Source organism: Chlorocebus sabaeus, chromosome 18 (assembly GCF_047675955.1).
Source record: "Chlorocebus sabaeus isolate Y175 chromosome 18, mChlSab1.0.hap1, whole genome shotgun sequence".
In the NCBI taxonomy this organism is placed as follows: domain Eukaryota; kingdom Metazoa; phylum Chordata; class Mammalia; order Primates; family Cercopithecidae; genus Chlorocebus; species Chlorocebus sabaeus.
Genome location: NC_132921.1, coordinates 62,538,525 through 62,561,341, shown reverse-complemented (window position 1 = coordinate 62,561,341; position 22,817 = coordinate 62,538,525). Strand labels below are relative to the sequence as shown.

Sequence of the window (22,817 nt, the reverse complement as noted above, 5' to 3'; positions counted from 1 at the left end):
TAATAAGCTGAAACATTGTTTTCTAGTGGGAATACTAGCTTAATTTTTTAGCATTATTATCCAGCAAAGAATATCTACAGTACAACTCCTTCGCATGTTAACTCTAACAGTTTATTATTGCCCATGTTTATTAAGTCTTTACATAAAGGTTGGCAGATAGGCTTGGAACTGCCAACTCCAAATGACTGGAATGGCTGCCACTGGAATGTAAGCTCTGTGAGGGTAGGGATCTCAGTTTTGGTTACTAAAGTTGTTCCAAGCACATAGAACAATGACACATAGACATTTATTAACTATTTTTGATTGTAGGAACATGCAACAGTCAGCTGGCATTGTCTGCCTATCATGGGCCTGAGAGAAAGAAGTAACAAGTAGTTCTTCACTAAAAGCTCAGGCAGTAACCACAAATGTTTTTGACTCAAGACTCTTTGAAGTGGTAGACTTGTGCTAAACTAGTATCATTAATGCTCAGGATGAATTTCAAATAAGCATTCTGCTTGAGTCTGATGGAGAAACCAAAGTTTGATTCAGTTTAATAGCTTGTAAATGTTAAAGAGCACTATTTAACCTAAGCATATTCACCCACTTACAATATAGGAGTTCTGTTTCTTTATATCATATTCTGTAAATATATATCCAATAACCATACTTCTTTTTTTTTGTTGTTTTTTGTTTTTGTTTGTTTGTTTTGAGACAGAGTCTCATTCTGTAGCCCAGGCTGGAGTGCAGTGGCACGATCTCTGCTCATTGCAACCTCTGCCTCCTGGGTTCAAGTGATCCTCCCACCTCAGCCAGCCTCCCAAGTAGCTGGGATTACAGGTGTATGCCACCATGTCCAGCTAATTTTTGTATTTGTATCTGTATTTTTTATTTTTAAATTAATTTTTTTTTTGAAATGGGGTCTCTATTGCCCAGGCTGGAGTGCAGTGGCACGATCTCAGCTCACTGTTACCTCTACCTCCCAGGTTCAAGCAATTCTCCTGCCTCAGCCTCCTGAGTCCCTCAGATTACAGGTGTGCACCACCTTGCCTGGCTACTTTTTGTATTTTTAGTAGAGATGGGTTTCACCATGTTGGTCAGGCTGGTCTCAAACTCCTGACCTCAAGTGATCCACCCACCTCGGCCTCCCAGAGTGCTGGGATTACAGGCGTGAGCCACCACGCCCAGCGTCGCAATTATACTTCCTAAAAACTCTGGCACACATCAGTTCCTCTTACTTTACATTGATATAACCAAGTCACATGGATTTATCTGAGTGTAAGGAGAGCTGGAAAAAATAGTTCCTAGCAGGTCAGCCACCTCCCAGTGAGGACTGCATACCGTAGAAGGGGAGAATGAATTTTGGGAGAACAGGTAGTTACCTCTGTCACAGAAGGGGATGAAAAGTACAGTAGTTACACAAGTTAGACATCTGTATGGAAAATACTATTTGGTTGTACAAATGTGATTAGAATATTTGAAAGGTATGGGCATCGATGGTCTCTTAATTCAGGTTACAGTATTGGTATAAAGCAAACTGGTTAGTCCAACAGCTTCTGGAAATGTGTTTCTTAGAGCATCTGACTAATTTAATTTTATATTTGAGGTGGTAAGCTGTTAAGATATTTGCTAGTTTGAACTTAATTAGGATCAATAGAAAAAAAAAAAGCTAGTGATATGTAAATTCTAGAAAGAACCTTTGCAGATAGAAGCCGTGTCATCTTGGGTTTATATTAAAAGTAGCAGGAAAGAGAGTTCTGGATTTTAAGATGTGTGCACTAGACTTTAGGAAACATTGGAAAACCAGTAAGAGTGAGGCTTAAAATTCTAACAGTGTACCCCCTGAAGGAGTGAAAAGTCTTAAAATGCCCCAGACTTCTTATATGAAAGGTTAGGAAGTACACTGGTAGAGGGAGGGGGTCAGAGTAGAACAAGTATTATATGTCCATTTACATAGCACTTCTAGTGATTGAGAAAAGATACTAATTAGCTATATCAAAGAATTCCATGGGGGTAGTAGCAGGTAGAAATTAGGGTGGAGCTAAAGTGGCTCTCCTGCGCATCTTCTCACCATCTCCCCTTTTCCCTCACCCCACCCCATCATCACTCCAACTGGGTCTTAGTTTTTGTTTTATTTTGTTTTTGTTTAAATGCATAGACTGTAAGTCAGAAGGAGAAACTCATGACAAATGTCAAGTAGAGAGGGTTGTGAACCTCTTTGGGATGTTGTCAGATGATGAATAGGATTTTTACAATGACTGATGTTTCAAAAAAGGGAAAACAATATTGATGATTCTTAGAGATAAATTTATAGCAAGAGTAAGAAGTCATGAATCTACAGTTTAGGAAACTTGAAATAATAGGTGACACAGAACACATGGTATATCTCCTTTTTATCTTCTCATTTCTGTAACAAGAAGTTGCTCTTTAAATTAGAAAAACTAGAACAAACAAAAAGAAAATAGACAATACACTTATCTGGCAGGATAGATACCATGATCATAAAGGTGGATCCCAGAGTGAGGCTCATCCATTGCACTCTGGTTGTGCTGACCCCTGTGATTTCCTCAAATGCAGAATTTGTAGTAGTGAGGGATTGTGTTCGTGCTTTTCCCCTGTCATTTTTTTGTCATAAGAGATCATAGTGTGAAGTTTATAATATTAAAAACAAATAAATAATAAGAAAATAGTAAGATGCATGTAGCTTTACATGATTTCATGTCTCTAGGTCTAGAAGAATTCCAAGGTTCTGAAAGATATTTCTGATACTTCCTGGGCCCTACCAGTAAGAGAGAAATCATGGAGACAGGTAGATATCTTAGAAAAATGATTAGATGTTGCCTTAAAGGTGAATGTTAATAAATGCAGACACTGAAAGTTGCCTTTGATTCCTGACAGAGTTTTTAAAAAGTTTGTTAAACAGATGTTTGTTATCATTTTGAAGCAATTTGAGGATTATAAAGAAGTAATTTTTAACAGTTGTTGAGAAGTGCTTTATTGAACTGCCTTGCCTCTGGAGTTTGAGTAAATGCTGCATATAGGTCATTGTCAGTGGTACTTTCTTGTGTTGGTGAGTGGTCAGACCTCATAAGCTTAGTTTCCTTCTAACAGTAAGGTTCAGTGATTGCTTTTCTACCTGTATTTTGTTTTTGTTTTTCCTCTTTCCGTAATAAAGTGTTCTAATGGCATGATAAGTGTTGCTTTTTCTTTTGGTGATAAACAGAGCCACGGATGTTAGCAGGTTTAAAGCTCTTTCTATATTTTCTCAGTTTTTTTTAGGGCAATTGATAGAACGTCATTTTATTTTTGTTAGTTATATATATGAATAAAGATATCTTAAAATTATTTTAATTCGCTTTTTCGATTGAAGGCTACTATGCATCTCTCCTTGTGGTGAACTGCTTGCTCATAACTTTTGCCAGTTTTACTCTTGGCTTGTTTGTCTTTTTCTTATAAATTTTTAGGGACTTTTCCATATATTATAGATATTCTTTGTCTTTATGTTGCAAAGACTTTTCCATGTCTGTGCATAATGTTCCTTCTATACCTTTTGGATTTTGTGTTTCAAGAATATTTTCTCCACTTGAAGATGATGTTAAAAATTCTACCTACAGGTTTTTGTTTTGTTTTGTCTTGCAAGTCATTTAGCTCTTCACTCTGGATTTTATGTGTGTTGTGAGGTAATTTTTTGTTTCCTCAGATGATATACTTCACTACTGCTAGTTATTAAATCTGTCTTCACACTGGTTCAAAATGCCACCTTTTAGCATTTACAAATTCTTTTTACTCTTGGGCCTGTTTCTGGGCTCTTTTTGAGGGATTTAATTGTTTGTTTATTTTTTGAGACGGAGTCTTGCTGTCACCCAGGCTGGAGTGCAGTGGTGCCTTCTCTGCTCACTGCAACCTCCACCTCCCGGTTCAAGTGCTTCTCCTGCCTCAGCCTCCTGAGTAGCTGAGACTACAGATGCCTGCCACCACACCCAGCTAGTTTTTGTATTTTTAGTAGAGACGGGTTTCACTTTGTTGGCCAGGCTGGTCTTGAGCTCCTGACCTTGTGATCTGCCCACCTTGGTCTCCCAAAGTGCTGGGATTACCAGCGTGAGCCTCTGCACCCGGCCTAATTGTTTATTTCTGTGCCAATACCACATATCTTGATGCTGCTGATTATAACCATGATAACAGCAACTAATGTGTATTGATAATTGACTGTGTGACAGTGCCTGTGATAAATAACATATTTACTCATTTCTCACAGAGCCATCAAGAGTTAAGTATTCTTGATATCTTTAGTTTCATAGATAAATAGATTTCAAGAGGTTAAATTTACTCAAATTACAAGCTAGGACTATAACCTAACTTTGTAACTCCAGAGCCTAGACTCTTTTGTTTTGTTTTGTTTTGTTTTGTTTTTGAGATGGAGTCTTGCTCTGTCACCCAGGCTAAAGTGCAGTGGGGCGATCTTGGCTCTGCAGGCTCCACCTCCCTGGTTCACACCATTCTCCTGCCTTAGCCTCCCCCGAGTAGCTGGGACTATAGGCACCCACCACCACACCCAGCTAAGTTTTTGTATTTTTAGTAGAGATGGAGTTTCACCATGTTAGCCAGGATGGTCTCCATCTCCTGCCCTCGTGATCTGCCTGCCTCAGCCTCCCAAAGTGCTGGGATTTAGGCATGAGCCACAGCGCCCGGCCCAGAGCCTATACTCTTAACCATGAGGTTGTGATTCCTAGAAGGACAAATTTCCTGTTTTCCTTTTCAAAACTTTCTCAGCTATTCATATACATTTACTTTTTCATATGAACTTCCTTGTGATTTTGATTTAGTGTTACTTAGATTTATATTGGAAGGATGGGCATCTTTATAATGTACCTTCTAAAAATAAGTGATGTGTTTATTTTTTGAGATTGTCTTTTATATCCCAGTTTTATTTTCTTACATAGACTCTGAACTTTTGTTGTACTTACTCATCGGTCTTATTTGTGTGTGTGTGTGTGTGTGTGTATTCGTTTTAATTTTAAGTTCTGGGATACATGTGCTGAACGTGCAGGTTTGTCACATGGGTATACATGTACCATGGTGGTTTGCTGCACCTGTCAACCCATCATCTAGGTTTTAAGCCCCACATGCATTAGGTATTTGTCTCAATGCTCCCCCTCCTCTTTCCCCCACCCCCCAACAGGCCCCAGTGTGTGATATTCCCCTCCCTGTGTCCATGTGTTCTCGTTGTTCAACTCCCACTTATGAGTGAGAACATAACGGTGTTTGATTTTCTGTTCCTGTGTTAGTTTGCTGAGGATGATGATTTCCAACTTCATCCATGTCCCTGCAGAGGACATGAACTCCTTCTTTTTTTATGGCTACATAGTATTCCATGGTGTATAGGTGCCACATTTTCTTTATCCCGTCTGTCATTGATGGGGATTTGGGTTGGTTCCAAGTCTTTGCTGTTGAAAATAGTGCTGCAAGTTTATTTAGAAATAATTTCAAAGTTACAGAAAAGTTGCAAGAGTAGCACAAAGAACTCCTGGATACCCTCCACCCAGATTTACCAGTTGTTAACATTTTGTTACCTTTCCTTTATGGTTCCCTCTTTGGGTATGTGTGTATGTGTGTCCCTGCCACCACCATTTGAAAGTTAATTGCAAACATAATGTCTCAGTACCCTTAAATATTTCGGTATGTATTTCCTAAAACAAGGACATTTTCTTATACAATTGCAGTACAGTTACTGAATTCAACAAGTTCAACATCAGTATAATACAGTTACCTAATTTCCAGTTGCAAATTCAGTTATGTTCCCCAAAAGGGTGCTAACCCTCAGTACCTGTGAATGTGGCCTTATTTGGAAATAGCATCCTTTGGGAGGCCAAGGCAGACAGATCACGAGGTCAGTAGTAGATTGAGACCATCCTGGCTAATACGGTGAAACCTCATCTATACTAAAAATAGAAAAATTAGTCGGGCGTGGTGGCACGCGCCTGAAGTTCCAGCAACTTGGGAGGCTGAGGCAGGAGAATCGCTTGAACCCGGGAGTCGAGGTTGCAGTGAGCCAAGATTGCGGCCACTCCACTCCAGCCTGGGTGACAGAGCGAGACTCCATCTCAAAAAACAAAACAAAACAAAAACCTAAAACCCACATGTGAAGGCAGACACCCGGAGAGAATGCCTTGTGACAACAGATGGAGAAATTGGTGGGATGCACCTGTAAGCCGGTAGCACGAAGGATTGCCAGCTACCATCAGAAACTAGGGGGAGGCAAGGAAGAATGGTATCCAGAGTTTCAGGAGGAGCATAGCCCTGCTGACACTTTAATTTTGGACATCCTGCCTCCAGAACTATGAGATAATAAATTTGTTGTTTTAAGCCATTTTTTCTACAGCAGCCCTAGGAGGGAACAGTAAAGGAAATGTGGCAAGGAAAGTTATACAATAGTTCATACATTTTTCCATTTGTCCTAATAATATTCTTTATAACAAAAATCCAAAATCCAATCTAGAAATACATGTTGCATTTAGTTGTCATGTTTCTTTAGTCTCCTTTAATCTGAACATTTCTTCAGTCTTTATCTTTCATGACATTGATTTTTTTGAAAGTTAGACTACTGGTTTTGTATAGTGTACATCAATGAGTTTTTGTTTGATGTTTCCTCATGATTTGATTTAGATTATGAATTTGAGGCAGGAGTACCACATAAAGGCTATTATGTTCTTCAGAGTACAAGACATCAGGAGGCACGCTGTGTTAGTCTATCCTACTATTGGCAATATTAACTTTGATTACTTAGTTAAGTGGTATCTGTCAAGTTTCTTCATAAAATGAGCATTTTTCTCTTTTTAATAAACTATACATAAGGAAATAGTTTTTGCTTCCATTGATGATTCCTTGGCTGAATTAATTATTGCAGTAAGAGTTGTAAAATAATACTTTTCTAACTCTCTTATTCCAAGTTTAGTAGTTGGGATTCTGTAAGAGAGAACCTTCCTGTTCTTATTTATTTATTAGAGTGACTTATGGATTACCTTAGTCAACTAGTTGTAATCTGTTAGTGTCACCTGTTTTTTTTTTTTGTTTTTTTGTTTTTTTTTTTTTTTGTTTTTTGTTTTTTTTTTGATGCTCAAATTCTATATTTGGTCAGCAAGAGCCTCTTCAAATGAATTCCCGTGTACTTTTGATAGGTCCCTATCATTTATTGAGTACTACTTTATAACTTTTTGGTATATTACAAAACTACTTATTTCTCAATATATTTTTGTAGCTGCCCTATAGAAATCTGTGTCTGATAGCTTTTCAGTTAATTCTCTTACTTTTTTTGTATAAGGGATCATGTAAATCAGACACAGTAGCTCACACCTGTAATCCCAGTGCTTTGGGAGACTGAGGCGGAAGGATCACTTGAGCCCAGGAGTTTGAGACCAGTCTGAGCAATTTAGTGAGACCCCATCTCTTCAAAAAATTAAAAAATTAGGTGGGTGTGGCGGCAGATGCCTGTAGCCTTAGCTACTCAGGAGGCTGAGATGGGAGGATTGCTTAAGACCAGGAGTTTGAGGCTGTAGTGAGCTATGATATGCCACTGCACTTTAGCCTGGATGACAGAGTGAAACCTCATTTCAAGTAATAATTATAATGGCTGGGCATGGTGGCTCACGCTTGTAATCCCAGCACTTTGGGAGGCCAAGGTGGGTGGATAATGAGGTCTGGAGTTTGAGACCATCCTGGCCAACATGGTGAAACCTAAAAATACAAAAAATGAGCCAGGTGTGGTGGCAGGTGCCTGTAGTCCCAGCTACTCGGGGGGCTGAGGCAGGAGTATCACTTGAACCCGGGAGGCGGAGGTTGAGCCCAGATTGCACCACTGCATCCAGCCTGGTGACATAGCAAGACTCTGTCTCAAAGAAAAACAAAATTAATAATTATAATGAGCGTTAAGACTCTTTCTGGTGTTTGCCATTAAGCTGTGATGCCAGAGTTGACTTGAACTTTAGCTATAGATATATAATATTTTGGAAGGATTCCTCTATTTTTAGTTTATGAGAGTTATTAAAAAGTGGGGGTGGGTGTTGATTTAAGCTTTTTTTCTCCTTGGCTTTTATTGAAATAAATAGCTTTTTTTCTTTTTCTTTCTTTTTTAAATTTTTTTTAAAAACAGAGACAAGGTCTCGCTATATTGCCCAGGCTGATCTTGAACTCCTGGCCTCAAGCAATCCTCCCTTCTCAGCCTTCCAAAGTGCTGGGATTACAGATTTGAGCCACTGCACCTGGCGGCGGCGGCTGCTTCTGCTACTCCTGCTCCTGCTGCTCCTCCTCTTCTTCCTCCTCTTCCTCCTCCTCCCCTACCCTTTTATTTATGTATGTGTATAAAGAGATGGGGTCTCACTGTGTTTCTGAGACTGGAGTATAGTGCTATTCACAGGCGTGATTATGGCACTCTACAGCCTTGAATTCCTGGCCTCCTGCCTCAGCCTCCAGAGTAGCTGGGGCTACAGATATGTGCAGCTGCACCTGACTTCGTTATTTTTCATTTTATTTTTTTAACCCAAACCCAAAATGGTCAATATGGCTTCTTTGTTTGTTTGTTTTTCGAGATGAAGTCTCGCTCTGTCATCCAATCTAGGGTACAGTGGCACAATCTCAGCTCGCTGCACCCTCTGCCTCCCAGGTTGAAGCAATTCTCCCGCCTCAGCCTCTGGAGTAGCTGGGATTACAGGCACGTGCAACCACACTTGGCTAAACTTCCTTATTTTTTAATATGGTGAATTAATATTATTAATAGACCCTAAATAGTGTCTATTATGTAAGAATAGTGTATTCTTACATCCTGAGAATACACTATTTTTTTTTAGTAGAAAAACATATAACAGTGGTTATGAACACTCTCCAGTATAATAGATGAACACTTGAAATGTAGCTAGTCCAAATTGAGATGTACTGTAAGTGTAAAATACACATCCGATTTCAAGTAGCTGGGCTCACAGGCACGTGCCAACACCCCTAGCTAAGTTTTGTATTTTTAGTAGAGTCAGGGTTTCACCATGCTGGCCAGGCGTTCTCAAACTCCTGACCTCAAGTGATCCACCTGCCTCAGCCTCCCAAAGTGCTGGGATTACAGGCGTGAGCCACCATGCCTGGCGCAATACCCACCAGATTTTAATATGGAAAAAGAATGTAGAGTAATTCAACTATTAAATATTAATTGCATGTTGAGAACATTTTTGATATAGTAGGTTAAATAAGATATTAAAATTAATCTCTTTTTGTTTTACCTTTTTAAATGTGGCTAGTGGAAAATTTAAAATTGCTTATGTGGCTTGTGTTTGTGGTTTACATTATATTTCTGTTGGATAGTACTGTTCTGAAGCGAAATTGCCTGAGAGCATCTTTGACCTTAGACTAGTTACCTAATCTTTGTGCCTTAGTTTCCTCATGTTTAAGGGGTGAGTAAAAATAGTCCTTAACTGAAAGGGTGCTTGTAAGGATTAAATTAAATGGGTTAGTACATGCAAGCGTACTTAGGATAGTATTTAGCACATAGCAGCCACCTAATGTTATCTGTTACTATTCTTAATAAGAATGCAAGCTACACAATGCCTTGGACGTTGTTTTGTTCACTGTTGCATCTCTACTTTCTAGGCTTTCTTTCTTTTTTCTTTTTTTTTTTTTTTCTTCAAGTTTCACTCTTCTTGGACAGGCTGGAGTGCAGTGGCGCAATCTTGGCTCACTGCAACCTCCGCCTCCTGGGCTCAGGTGATTCTCCCACCTCAGCCTCCCGAGAAGCTGGGATTACAAACGCACGCCACCATGCCTGGCTAATTTTTGTATTTTTAATAGAGACGGGGTTTCACCATGTTGGCCAGGCTGGTATCGAACTCTTGACCTCAGGTGATCCACCCGCCTTGGCCTTCCAAAATGCTGGGATTATAGGCGTGAGCCACTGTGCCCAGCCTAGACTTTCAAAAAATATTTTTTTGAATTAATGAATGAATATGGAGAATTTCTGAGAAACCTAGGTAACAGTTGGGAAGGAGCTCTTTTGATAACCCCAGATGTCTGTTGGAAGGATGCTACAACCAAGAAAGCATCCTGTAATACCCATGAAATACATAATATTTGTGCTTTTCTGGTAGTTTTTTAAAACAAGATTTAAACTATTTTAATAGTTATTGCTTTATTTAGGTCTCTTATCTTTTAACTGAGTTATTTTTATTAATTTGTATTTGCCTAGTTAACCATTTTATCTAGTTCTGAAAACTTTATTGGCAGGAGTTATACAAAGTTACCGCTTTCTTTTCAAATCGTCTGTGGCTCTAGTACCCTTCTCATACCTAATACTGTGTACTCTCCCTTTGTGTTTCCTGTTTGTGATGAAATCTAGTGATTTATCTGTTTCATTGATGTTTATTTGTAAATTATACTGGATTTTTTGTTACACTAAGAGTAAATTAAAAGAAAAGGTAATGAATTAGAAACGGGAAACAGAAATCTCAGTATGATTTACAAATAAAAATTCTTTTGGGAGGTTCCCCCCCGCCCCCCACCCCAAGACGGAGTTTTGCTCTTGTTGCCCAGGCTGGAGTTCAATGATCCCATCTCGGCTCATTGCAACCTCCGCTTCCCGGGTTCAAGCAATTCTCCTGCCTCAGCCTCCCAAATAGCTGGAGTTACAGGCGCGTGCCTCTGCGCCTGGCTAATTTTTGTATTTTTAGTAGAGACAGGATTTCACCACATTGGCCAGGATCGTCTCAAACTCCTGACCTCAGGTGATCCACCCGCCTTGGTCTTCCAAAGTGCTGGGATTACAGGCATGAGCCACTGCACTTGGCTGAGAGTTTCTTTTATTTTATTTTATTTTATTTTTATGAGACGGAGTTTCACTCTTGTTGCCCAGACTGGAGTGCAATGGCACAATCTCAGCTCGCTGCAACTTTCACCTCCCTGGTTCAAGCAATTCTCTTGCCTCAAGCAATTCTCTTGCCTCAGCCTCCAAGTAGCTGGGATTACAGTCTTGTGCCACTATGCCCCGCTAATTTTTTGTATTTCATGGAGATGGGGTTCTACCACGTTGGTCAGGCTGGTCTTAAACTTCTGACCTCAGGTGATCTACCTGCCTCGGCCTCCCAAAGTGCTGGGGTTACAGGCTTGAACCACTGCGCCTGGCCATTTTTTTTAGATTGTAAATTCCCCTAATTTTGTTTCCTCCCAAATTGCTCAGTTCATTTGTTTATGTTATTTCCCTTTTAGTAACAGGTATATGGGGCTCTGAATTTTGCTCTGAATACAACCTTTGCTGTAGTTCATTGATGTAGAAAATTGTTGGGGTTTTTTGTTTGTTTTGGGGGTTTTTGTTTTTGTTTTGAGACAGAGTCTTGCTCTGTTGCCCAGGCTGAAGTGCAGTGGCATAGTCAGGATTCATTGCAGCCTTGACCTCCGGAGCTCAAGTGATCCTCCTACCTTTGCCTCTCAAGTAGCTGGGACTACATGCCTGTACTACCACACTTGGCTACTTTTTAAATTTTTTGTAGAGACCGGATCTCCCTATGTTGCCCAGGCTGATCTTGGACTCCTGGGTTCAAACCATCCTCCCACCTCAGCCTCCCAAAGTGTTGGGATCACATGCATGAATCACCATGCCTCGCAAAGTTGTTCTTTTTGAATTGCGGGGTTTGTTCTCTTTTTGACATAAGTGTGTTGGGTCATGAATATTTTAATATAGTCATCTCACTTAGGAAAACTTTGAAAAAATACCTTGTATACCATTTCCTTAGGTTTTATAGCATATATTGTGTTATCAGTACTCAATAAATGCTAAACAACAGTGTGGAAAATTGTTTCCAATCAGAAACAACTAAAGCATGTATAGGTAATTTCATGGAATTTAAAACATCCATTCTCAAAACTAATAATGTTATAAAATGGGGGCCATAATATGATAAATCTTTATATAATTCAGTTCAACAAACTTTTTTACATGCTCTGAGCCAGCAAATACTTCTCATACTGTTTTTGTTTGTTTGAGACAGTCTTTCGCTCTGTCACCCAGGCTGGAGTGCAGTGGAGAGATCTTGGTTCACTGCAACCTCTGCCTCCTGGGTTCTAGTGATTCTCGTGCCTCAGCCTCCCAGGTAGCTGGCATACAGGCACACACCACCACCTCTAGCTAATTTTTTAAAAAATATTTGTAGTAGAGGCAGGGTTTCACCAAGTTGGCCAAGCTAGTCTCAAACTCCTGGCCTCAAGTGATCTGTCCACCTTGGCCTCGTAAAGTGCTGGGGTTACAGGCGTGAGCCACGCGCCTAGCCCTAATACTGTTTTAAGAGCACAAAGTAGTATCAGGATTACAAAAATTCTTAACGTTGTTGCATTCTAAAATAGTTTTCCACAGAATATTTGTGCCTTTCTAGATGGAAACTTCCATATCTGTATATGCTAAACTTTGAAAATCAAAAGGTTTTATTTTTTAATAAAACCTAAAAAATTTTAACATGTATACACATCGTTGTTATGTACATATTTTAAGCAGTGATTTTAGGGTTAAAATAGTGTAGCCAGAAGTAAGCAATATTTCAGAAATACGAAGTTCTGGCTTTAATTTTTAGGTCATCCTAAGGAATGAAAAGCTGAATATAAATGGTCATTTTATAGCCCGTACTAAAAGTCTCCCCCAAGTAATATAAAAATGGAAAGAAAGGAAACATCAACTTTTTTGAGTTGAAAACTTTGTATCTCTTTTTAATATACCACCTTTATTGAACTAGAATAAAACCATTCATGCTATTTCCATATTAATTTTTTTACTTCATTATTTTACTCCAAAAAGCCAAAGGAGGCAAGTTCATATGGTTGGGAGATTCAACATGTAAATGCATGTAAAGAGTCAAAATATAAATATGAGGAATGTCTGGAAACAGTCAGTGTGCATCCTGCCTTTCTCATGTGCCTGCTGTTTTCTTGTCACCCAGCGTGGATGCCTTACCTGGACATTTCGAGGCTAGGACAGTTGTTGAACTCCAAAGCATTAGTAAGTCTTCACAGCTTAAAAGGAGATGCACATAACTAGTAAATTAATTTGATATATGTTGATCTATGGGTTAATATCAGTCTTTTTTTGTCCCCACTCTCTTCATTAAAAAAAAGATTCAAACATTAAGTTTTGACCAGTATTTATCATTTGGGTCAGATTCTAAATGTTGATGGGGAAAAGAATTGATAATTCAACAGAATTTTTTTTTTTTTTTTTTTTGAGACAGAGTCTCACTGTGTTGCCCAGGCTGAAGTGCAGTGGCGCGATTTCGGCTCACTGCAGCCTCCGCCTCCCAGGTTAAAGTGATTCTTCTGCCTGAGCCTCCGGAGTAGCTGGGATAACAGGCAGGCACCACCATGCCCAGCTAATCTTTGTGTTTTTAGTAGAGATGGGGTTTTGCCATGTTGGCTAGGATGGTCTCAAACTCCTGACCTTCAGTGATCCACCTGGCTTGGCCTCCCAAAAGTGCTGGGATTACAGGTGTGAGCCACTGCACCCAGCCCAACACATTTTTTTAAAAGACAGTATCAGCTGGGCACGGTGGCACACGCCTGTAATCCCAGCACTTTGGGAGGCCAAAGCGGGAGGATCACCTGAGGTCAGGAGTTCGAGACCAGCCTGATCGATATGGTGAAACCCCATCTCTACTAAAAATACAAAAATTAGCCGGGCTTGGTGGTGGGCGCCTGTAGTCCCAGCTACTCTGGAGGCTGAGGCAGGAGAATTGCTTGAACCCTGGAGGTGGAGGTTGCGGTGAGCCGAGATTGTGCCACTGCACTCCTTCAGCCTGGGCAACAGAGCGAGACTGTCTCAAAATCACAGTTTTTTAAGAAACATGATTTTGGCCATCTTTTCTATCAATATGTTCATATACAGTCAGTTCTCATTATTTGTGCTGGTTGTATTTCTATAAGATTATCATGAACACTAACTTATCAAAGACTGAACTATTCCTCCTAGAGGGAATCAGGGTTAGGCTCCTATGAGCTTTTTTAAAGAAATCATACAGCCTTGTTATATGTGTGTTTTTGTTCAAAGATGCCTTATATATATTAAAATGTAAATGGATGAAGTCCTTCAGAACATGCAGGTATATTTGGCTTTATGGTAGACATATGGTCCTTGGAGCTTGACCATATAAAAACTTGATGTGCAGCAAATCCTATTTTCCCATACATTCTTATTCAAGTGGCTCTTAGTTTCCTGTTTCCAAGTGGAAACAATAGCAGTTGCTAAATAATGCAGAAATTGATATTATCAATTTTTATTGCCACCCTGAACTGATATGGTATTAATTTTAGTAAGCAGGTGAATTCATAAATACGGAATTGAAAATAATGAGGAGCAACTCTGTGTGTGTGTGTTTGTGTGGATTTATTAATGATAGTGTTTATAGTAATGAATGTTGCAAAGTGCCTTCTAGGCTAACCACAACAATGGACAAAGATTCTATTTTAGGTTTCCTTAGCTTTCTTGCCAGTGTCCCTCAAACTTGACACTCTTACATCAAGCTCCCCTTCCTCCTACTCTAGGGAGGGGAAAAAAGGAAAAAAGTCTCCATGTTTGATATTGTGACAAAGAAGGAAGTCACCCCCCCCCACCTCCACCCCATCTTCTATCTTTGAGTTCTGGTGATTTGAGTAATTTCTATGTGGAGACCAGCTTCTTGTCAAATTCTCATTTAGAGGTTATTTGAAGAGCAATTGCATCTTAAGATTTCTTAGTTTATTTTGTGTTGCTACAACAATACCACAGATTTGGTAATTTATAAAGAAGAGAAACTTCTCACAGTTCTGGAGGCTGGGAGGTCCAATACCAAAGTGCTGACATCTGGCAAGGGCCTTCTTCTTGCTGCGTTATCCCATGGTGGAAGGTGAGAGGCTGAGAGAGGGTTAGAGTGAGGGAGAGAGAGAAACTCACTTAAAAAAGACAGAGTCACTCTTTTGCCCAGGCTGGAGTGCAGTGGCACCATCCTAGCTCAGTGCAGCCTTGAACTCCTGGCCTCATGCGTTCCTCCCTACTTCAGCCTCCCAAGTAGCTGGGACTACAGGTTCTCACCAGTGCCTGGCTTTTTTTTTTTTGTCTCGCTGGGCTTAGGCTGGTCTCGACGAACTCGCTTTTATAACAAACCCACTCCCATGATAGTGACATTAACCCATTCAGAGGGCACAGTCCTCATAACCTATTTACATCTTAAAGATCCCACCTCTCAACACTGTTGCATCGTGGATTAAGCTTCCAGCATGTGAACTTTGGGGGATATTCAAACCGTAGCGTAGAGTATCATCTGAACAGGCTGGATATAATGCCAACCACAGCTCTACTACCAGGATTCAGACCTTTTAGAGTGCTTCTCTCTCCTTCTAGCTACTTAGAACAAGCCCAGCTTTACTTGTTCCTCTTTCTGCCCCTAACACTCAGTGTTATACTTCAGAAGCTTGGTGAGGGAAGGGGAAGATGGTATCTCTTATTGGCTTGTTTCCTTTTAAGACTTATTTAGATGGATGAGTTAACTCCATTGACTCAGTCACTTGGTTTTTAATAATTTCCACCAACGTCCAACATTTTGGCTTCGCTGGGCCACATTGGAAGAAGAATTGTCTTGGGCCACATATGAAATACAGTAATACTAACGATAGCTGATGAGGTTAAAAAAAAAAAAAAAAGGTCTGTGCATAACTTTTGTGATATCCGCCACCACAGATAAGCAAAATAGTCCTCACATTCAAAGGGTTGGACACCCGTGATCCTCCTAATTTAAGTTATGTTGCTTAGTATGGAAGCATACTGACTCTCTGAACCCTAATAGATGAGCATGATTTTTGTAGTATACTGATTATAAACATGGGTACTATGGTAAGCAGTATCTTGGCTCCCAGAGATGTCCATGCTCTGTGAATTCTCAGAACCTTTGAATATGTTAGGTTACATGGTAAAGATGAGTTACAGTTGCAGGTAGAGTTAAAATTCCTGATCAACTGATTTTAAAATAGGGAGTTTATCCTGGCTTATCCAGGTAGGCACAATAGAGAGTAACAGTGGTTTTTAGGAGTGGAAGAGAAAAGCAGGAAAGTCAAAGAAATGTAACAACAAAGCAGAGTCAGAAAGAGACAACATTCCAGGGCTTAAAGGTGGAAGGAGTCCGTGAGCCAAGGAATGTGGGCAGCCCCCACAAGCTAGAAGGGGCAAGAACTGATTTTCTCTGAATCTCCAGAAGGAAATGCAGCCCTGCTGACACCTTGATTTTAGCCCAGTGACACCGGTGCCAGACTTCTGAACTGTAAGATAAATACGTTTGTATTGTTTTAAGCCACTAAATTTGTGGTAATTTGTTGTAGCAGCAATAATTAATGGACACTGAGCCGAAATGTTCTGAGTTCATTCTCAGCTTCTGGCTCTGTCACTTACTAGTTTTGTGACATAGAACCAAAACCTATTTAACCTCTCCAGCCTCAGTTTCCTCTTCTGTAAAACAGGGATAATAACACATATCTTCAGTGGTTATTGCCTGGATTAAATCAGTGCATCCAATGTACACACTTACATACATCTTTATTATTTATATTTTAATATGAGCATATAGAAAACTTGTAATGAAAACAAAATAATTGAATTATTCATCTTAATTTTTCTTAAAACATAATAAGTTAGACATTTTATTTAGTAATTGTCCCATGGACATTTAAAATTACAAGAAAAGTTGGGCCGTATATATGGACAACATGTGTCTTAAAATGAATATTTTTTTTGCCAGTATGAAATTTGAGAAAATTCCATCAGTATTATGCCTGTTTTGTTTAATATAAGGAAAAGGATTTTTCTAATTATTCCCAAAAGAAAAAAGCTTTTAGTGTTTATTGTATGTTACAAATATTAATAACATGAAAAAATAATGAACTGGATGTGGTGGTTTATGCCTGTAATCCCAGCACATTGGGAAGCCGAGGTGAGTGGATCACCTGATGTCAGGCATACAAGACCAGCCTGGCCAACATGGTGAAACCCATTTCTACTAAAAATACAAAAATTAGCCGGCCATGGTGGCAGGCGCCTGTAATCCCAGCTACTTGGGTGGCTGAAGCAGGAGAATTGCTTGAACCTGGGATGCAAGGTTGCAGTGAGCTGAGATCGCACCATTGCACTCCAGCCTGGGCAACAAGAGTGAGACTCTGTCTCAAAAAAAGAAAGAAAGAAAGAAAGAAAAATTGATGATATATGTAGAAGCTTAGAAAAATCTGTTGTGGGTAGGGAATGGGAAGCAAATATGCTACGAGCTTACAGACTTCTACCTTTCTTTGTCCTGGTTTTTCCAGTTCAACTCAATGGAGCTTTCAGATTCAATTTTGTTATAACATTGCATTCATATTAATTTCTTGAGAGCTGTAGGTTATGTGATTATTGTGTGTGTGTGTGTGTGTGTGTGTGTGTGTGTTTCCCTACTTTACTAAGAAGAGTTTTCTGTTCAGTTTGGAACAAGGTTTCGGAAAGACATTTAGGGTATGCTAGTTTCAATTTTTAAATGTATATTTGAGATATTTTCTCAACTTTCTCTTTGGGTCTTTAGCTAAAATATGCGGTATAATGTTTTGTTTATTTATTTATTTATTTTTAAGAGATGGGGTCTAGCTGTTTTGCCCAGGCAGACTCAAATTCCTGGGCTCAAGTGATCCTCTGCCTTGGCTTCCTGAGTACCTGGGACTTACAGACATGTACCACCAAACCTAGTGACTATATAATTTTTAAAAGTATTCTTAGAATATCTTTACATACTTTTCTTAAAAAAAAAAAGTTAACCTTTGTAGTCTGTTTTGCAGCATTAGCTATTGAGATCAGAAATTCAGAAAGTTAGCTGAACGTGATGGCTCACGCCTATAATCCCAGCTCTTTGGGAGGCCAAGACAGGTGGATCACTTGAGGTCAGGAGTTCAAGACCAGCCTGGCTAACATGACGAAACCCTGTCTCTACTAAAAATACAAAAATTAGCCGGGCATGGTGGTACACGCCAGTAATCCCAGTTACTCCGGAGCCTTAGGCACAAGAGTCACTCGAACCTGGGAGGCGGAGGTTGCAGTGAGCCAATATCGTGCCGCTGCACTCCAACCTGAGTGACAGAACGAGACTGTGTCTCAAAATTCAGAAAGTTAAAATTAAAAAGAAAAAATAATCCTTTTTACATATTTTATATTGATGTCACACATTTCCCATTCATATAAGATTTAAAATCATAGATGTGTTAACTTTAAACTTGTGACTAATTAATAATATGTTTTTATTGTAGCTAATTCACTTAAGTAAAACAATTCTGTTGAAATGTTAATAGCTTTTACTGAGTAGATGGAGTAGTGAGCCCTAAGTGTTTTGATTGCCCAGACTCTCATTTTCTGGGACCTTTCCCATCATCTCATGGTTCAGGTGGGATCTGCCATGTTCCATTGGTGATCCTGTCTCTTGGCTAGTGAGGGCTGACCCAGAGGGAGGCAGCTGATCCAAGCTGGGCCAGGGTCCTTTAGGAATTTGGAATTGATATTTATGGTTCCTCAGCCTAGCTGTAAAATGAAAATCTTAACTCTGGGACTATTGCCAGCGATGTTTTACCTTATGAAGAGCTGAAAAGGCCATTGTGCCACAGGAGAGAAGAATGAAGCACATGAGCGTAGTAGCAAAGATGAAAGATGGAAAGAGACTAAGATAAAACACATGGAGTGGGTGACGGAGAGATGGGAGTGGGGTGGAGAGGGACCAGGTAGTTGGGGAGGGGAGAGAAAATGGGGAAGCAAGGGAAGTGATGGAAAGACCAGGAGAAACAGAGAAGAAACAAACTAAATTTCCACAACGTGGGTTGCTGGTTCTAGTTTCTCTTATGACCCTGAATTCCATGAGGCACTCCTATAACTTATTTCTTAAAAATCCCCTTTTTGCTTAAGCTACCTCTAGTCAGACTCTGTCCTTAAAGCCGTAAGTTTTAACCAAGGCAAACCCTGCTGTCATTCAGGTATGTGCTATGATTGCTTTGCATATGATACCAGTTAATTCTTACAACCTTGCAAGATAGGTATTATTCCTCCAAAAAAAAAAAAAAAAAAAGAAAAAGAAATTCAAGCTTAGAAAAGATAAAGTAATTTGATCAAGGATCACCGTAGCTAATAAGTGACAGAACCAGAATTGAAATGTATGTCTAACTCCAAAGTCAGTTTGTATTCATGATCTGTAAAAATATTTATTGAGCATCAGCTATGGATCAACACTAGGCTAAGCTACAAGAGAGAAAATTTTATTGTCTCAAAGTTTGCAGTTCAGAGAAGGGTAAACAGGCAGTGACAATTCAGTGTCATAGATGGTGTGGGGGCAGGAATAAAATATACTATGCGAGCACATGGGAGATCAAGGAAGATTCCTTGAACGTTTAAGCTAATACCTGAAGGTTGAGTAGTCACAAGCCAAGCATGAGGAAAGAGGGAGGTTGTGCCAAACATTTATGAAAATAGTATGGTACATTTGAGGATCTAAAAGAAATTCGAGGGCCGGGTGCGGTGGCTCAAGCCTGTAATCCCAGCACTTTGGGAGGCCGAGACGGGCGGATCACGAGGTCAGGAGATCGAGACCATCCTGGCTAACCCAGTGAAACTCCGTCTCTACTAGAAAAAATACAAAAAATTAGCCGGGCATGGTGGCGGGCGCCTGTAGTCCCAGCTACTCAGGAGGCTGAGCCAGGAGAATGGCGTGAACCCGGGAGGCAGAGCTTGCAGTGAGCCGAGATCGTGCCACTGCACTCCAGCCTGGGCGACATAGCGAGACTCCGTCTCAAAAAAAAAAAAAAAAAGAAATTCGAGAGCCAATAGTAACTTAAGCAAATCATACAAGGCCCTCTGTTTTTGTTTTTTTTTTGAAATGGAGTTTCACTCTTGTCCCCTAGGCTGCAGTGCAATGGCGCAATCTTGACTCACTACAACCTCCGTCTCCCAGGTTCAAGCAATTCTCCTCCCTCAGCCTCCTGAGTAGCTGGGATTATAGGTGCCTGCCATCATGCCCGGTTAATTGTTTGTATTTTTAGTAGAGACGGGGTTTCACTGTGTTGGTCAGGCTGATCTCAAACTCCTGACCTCAGGTGATCCACCCACCTTGGGCCCCAAAGTGCTGGGATTAAAGGTGTGAGCCACCGTGCCTGGCCAAGGTCTTCTGTTTTACGTTAAGGAGTTTTGACTTTATATTGGGGAAAAAAAGGGACTGGACCATCAAAGGCTCATAATTAGACTTTGTTTTCTAGAGAACACAAACATTTTTCACATTACAGCCAGGAAGGATTGGAGACCTAACACTGTAGAAGGATGGAAGTCAGTTGAGGAGGCTTTTGCAGTAATCCAGTCAAGGGAAGTAGTAATTAGTTGGGGGAGAAATGGAAGAATTCTAGAGATTACAGAGCAGTATGTTCAGGTCCTGGTGACCAGTTGGCCATATGGGGCACAGGAAGGTGTCTTAGTCCATTTTCAGAATACTTGAAACTGGCTAATTTATAAAGAAAAGGAATTTATTTCTTACAGATCTGGAGGCAGAGAAGTCCAAGGTCAAGGGTTGTCGTCTGGGAGGGGCTTTCTTGCTGGTAGGACTCTTGTCTACAGCATCCTTAGGTGATGCAGGGTATCAGATGGTGAGGGGTCTGAATGTGCTGTTGTGCTAAGCTCAGATCTCTCTTCCTCTTACAAAGCCATCAGTTGTACTCCCATGATGACCCATGAATCTGTTTATGCTTTATTAATCCATACATTGATTGAATTATTAATAAGGGCAGAGCCCTCATTATCCAATCATCGCTTAAAGGCCCCCTTTTCAATACTGCCACACTGGAGATTAAGTTTGTGTTTTTGTTTTTGTTTTGGAGACAAAGTCTCATTCTGTCGCCCAAGCTGGAGTGCAGACTGCAGTGGCATGATCTTGGCTAACTGTGACTCCCACCTCCCTGGTTCAAGCGATTCTCCTGCCTCAGCCTCCCAAGTAGCAGGTGTGTGCCTCAACGCCTGGCTAATTTTTGCATTTTTAGTAGAGACGAGCTTTCATCATGTTGGCCAGGCTGGTTTCAAACTCCTGACCTCAGGTAATCTACCCTCTTCAGCCTCCCAAAGTGCTGGGATTACTGGCGTGAGCCACCGCACCCAGCCTCTTTAGTCTCTCTTAAAGAGATTTAAGAAAAAAAGAAAAAAAACACTACATACATTGTTATAGAAACAAGTGAATGGTATTTTTAAAGTTTAAAAACCCCATTAAAGAAGAGTACATGCAGTACCTGAGGAGCATTTAACTGACATAAGGACTTGAAAGTGGTATCTAATTATTTACTGTAATTTGCTGGTCAAAAATCTTGACAAAAGACTGAAAGTAAGGTGTGAAAATCTGAGAGAGTAAAGATTCTTTTTTTTTTTTTTTTTTTTTGAGACAGAGTCTGGCTCTGTCGCCCAGGCTGGAGTGCAGTGGCCGGATCTCAGCTCACTGCAAGCTCCGCCTCCCGGGTTTATGCCATTCTTCTGCCTCAGCCTCCCAAGTAGCTGGGACTACAGGCGCCCGCCACCTCGCCCGGCTAGTTTTTTTGTATTTTTTAGTAGAGACGGGGTTTCACTGTGTTAGCCAGGATGGTCTCGATCTCCTGACCTCGTGATCCGCCCGCCTCGGCCTCCCAAAGTGCTGGGATTACAGGCTTGAGCCACCGAGCCCGGCCGAGAGTAAAGATTCTTGAGACAGGTGTATGGTCAGCTTATTTTTTGAGTTGACTGGATTTGTAGAGGGAATGATGCATAATAGTACTTGACAGGTGCCTTTCTACCAACAAACTGTCTTTAATAATTGCCTGAGGTGGCTGAAGGTAATTAACTGTTACCTGGGATCTTCATAATTCACATCTGTTCTATGTTGAATTTAATACTTTTTTTTTAAATCTCAAGGCTTTATTTTGTTATTTTTGTTACTATAATCTATAACAAACAAAAATTATTCTCTACATTTCTTTTTTTTTTTTTTTTTTTTTTTTTTGAGACAGGGTCTCTGTCGCCCAGGCTGGAGTGCAGTGGTGCGATCATAGCTAACTGCAGCCTTGACCTCCCAGGCTCGAGCTGTCCTCCCACCTCAGCCTTCTGAGTAGCCGGGACTACAGGTGTGTACCACGATGCCCGGCAAATTTTAAAATTTTTTTGTCGGGGATGGGAGTCTCCTTTTGTTGCCCAGGCTGGTCCTGAACTCCTGGACTCAAGTGATTCTCCCACCTCAGCCTGCCAAACTACTGGGATCAGCCACTGCACCCAACCATACAATTCTTTACATATTTTTTACATCAGACTCTTCTCATGGCTGATCCTATATCAGACTTCATTAAAGAAACCATGAGGTTCCAGGAATTTAGGAGTTGGGTTACTTTTCTTTAAGGTCAATTGTTTGTATATCTAAAGGGCAGAAAAAGAAAAAGATGGTAAAAAAATTGGTACCATTACCGACCCCTGCAAGATCAGTTTTCCATTACTAACATTTCTTGTCTCCTTTGACTCTTGGAAAATGAAGTTCTTTGTTTGCTTTTACAAGACAAAGTGCACGCTCTTTAGTAATCTGCTGCTCCCTTCTCTCTGCCTATGTTTTCTCTTTTGTGGTCCTGCCTATCCTTTTGTGTTTTATGCTTAAGAGAGGGGATTTAAAAATGAAAGAGAAAAATCATAGACTAGTTTATGGCCTGTAGAACACCGTGACCTATGGAAATTGTTCATGTTTTATGAAGTTAAGTCTCTAAATTTATTTTTCTAGGATTTCTTAAAGATTTAAAACTTGTATGTAAATTTGAGCCATCTG

General features: G+C 40.2%; 1 protein-coding gene and 1 pseudogene across 4 annotated transcripts in view; both read left to right on the top strand.

The window, feature by feature from the left end:
• The window catches only part of YES1 (YES proto-oncogene 1, Src family tyrosine kinase), an 85,623-nt gene that overhangs the window by 12,349 nt on the left and 50,457 nt on the right, over positions 1-22,817 (top strand). The window lies entirely within an intron of this gene.
• On the top strand, positions 2,450-2,596 carry LOC119618716 (U1 spliceosomal RNA; annotated as a pseudogene).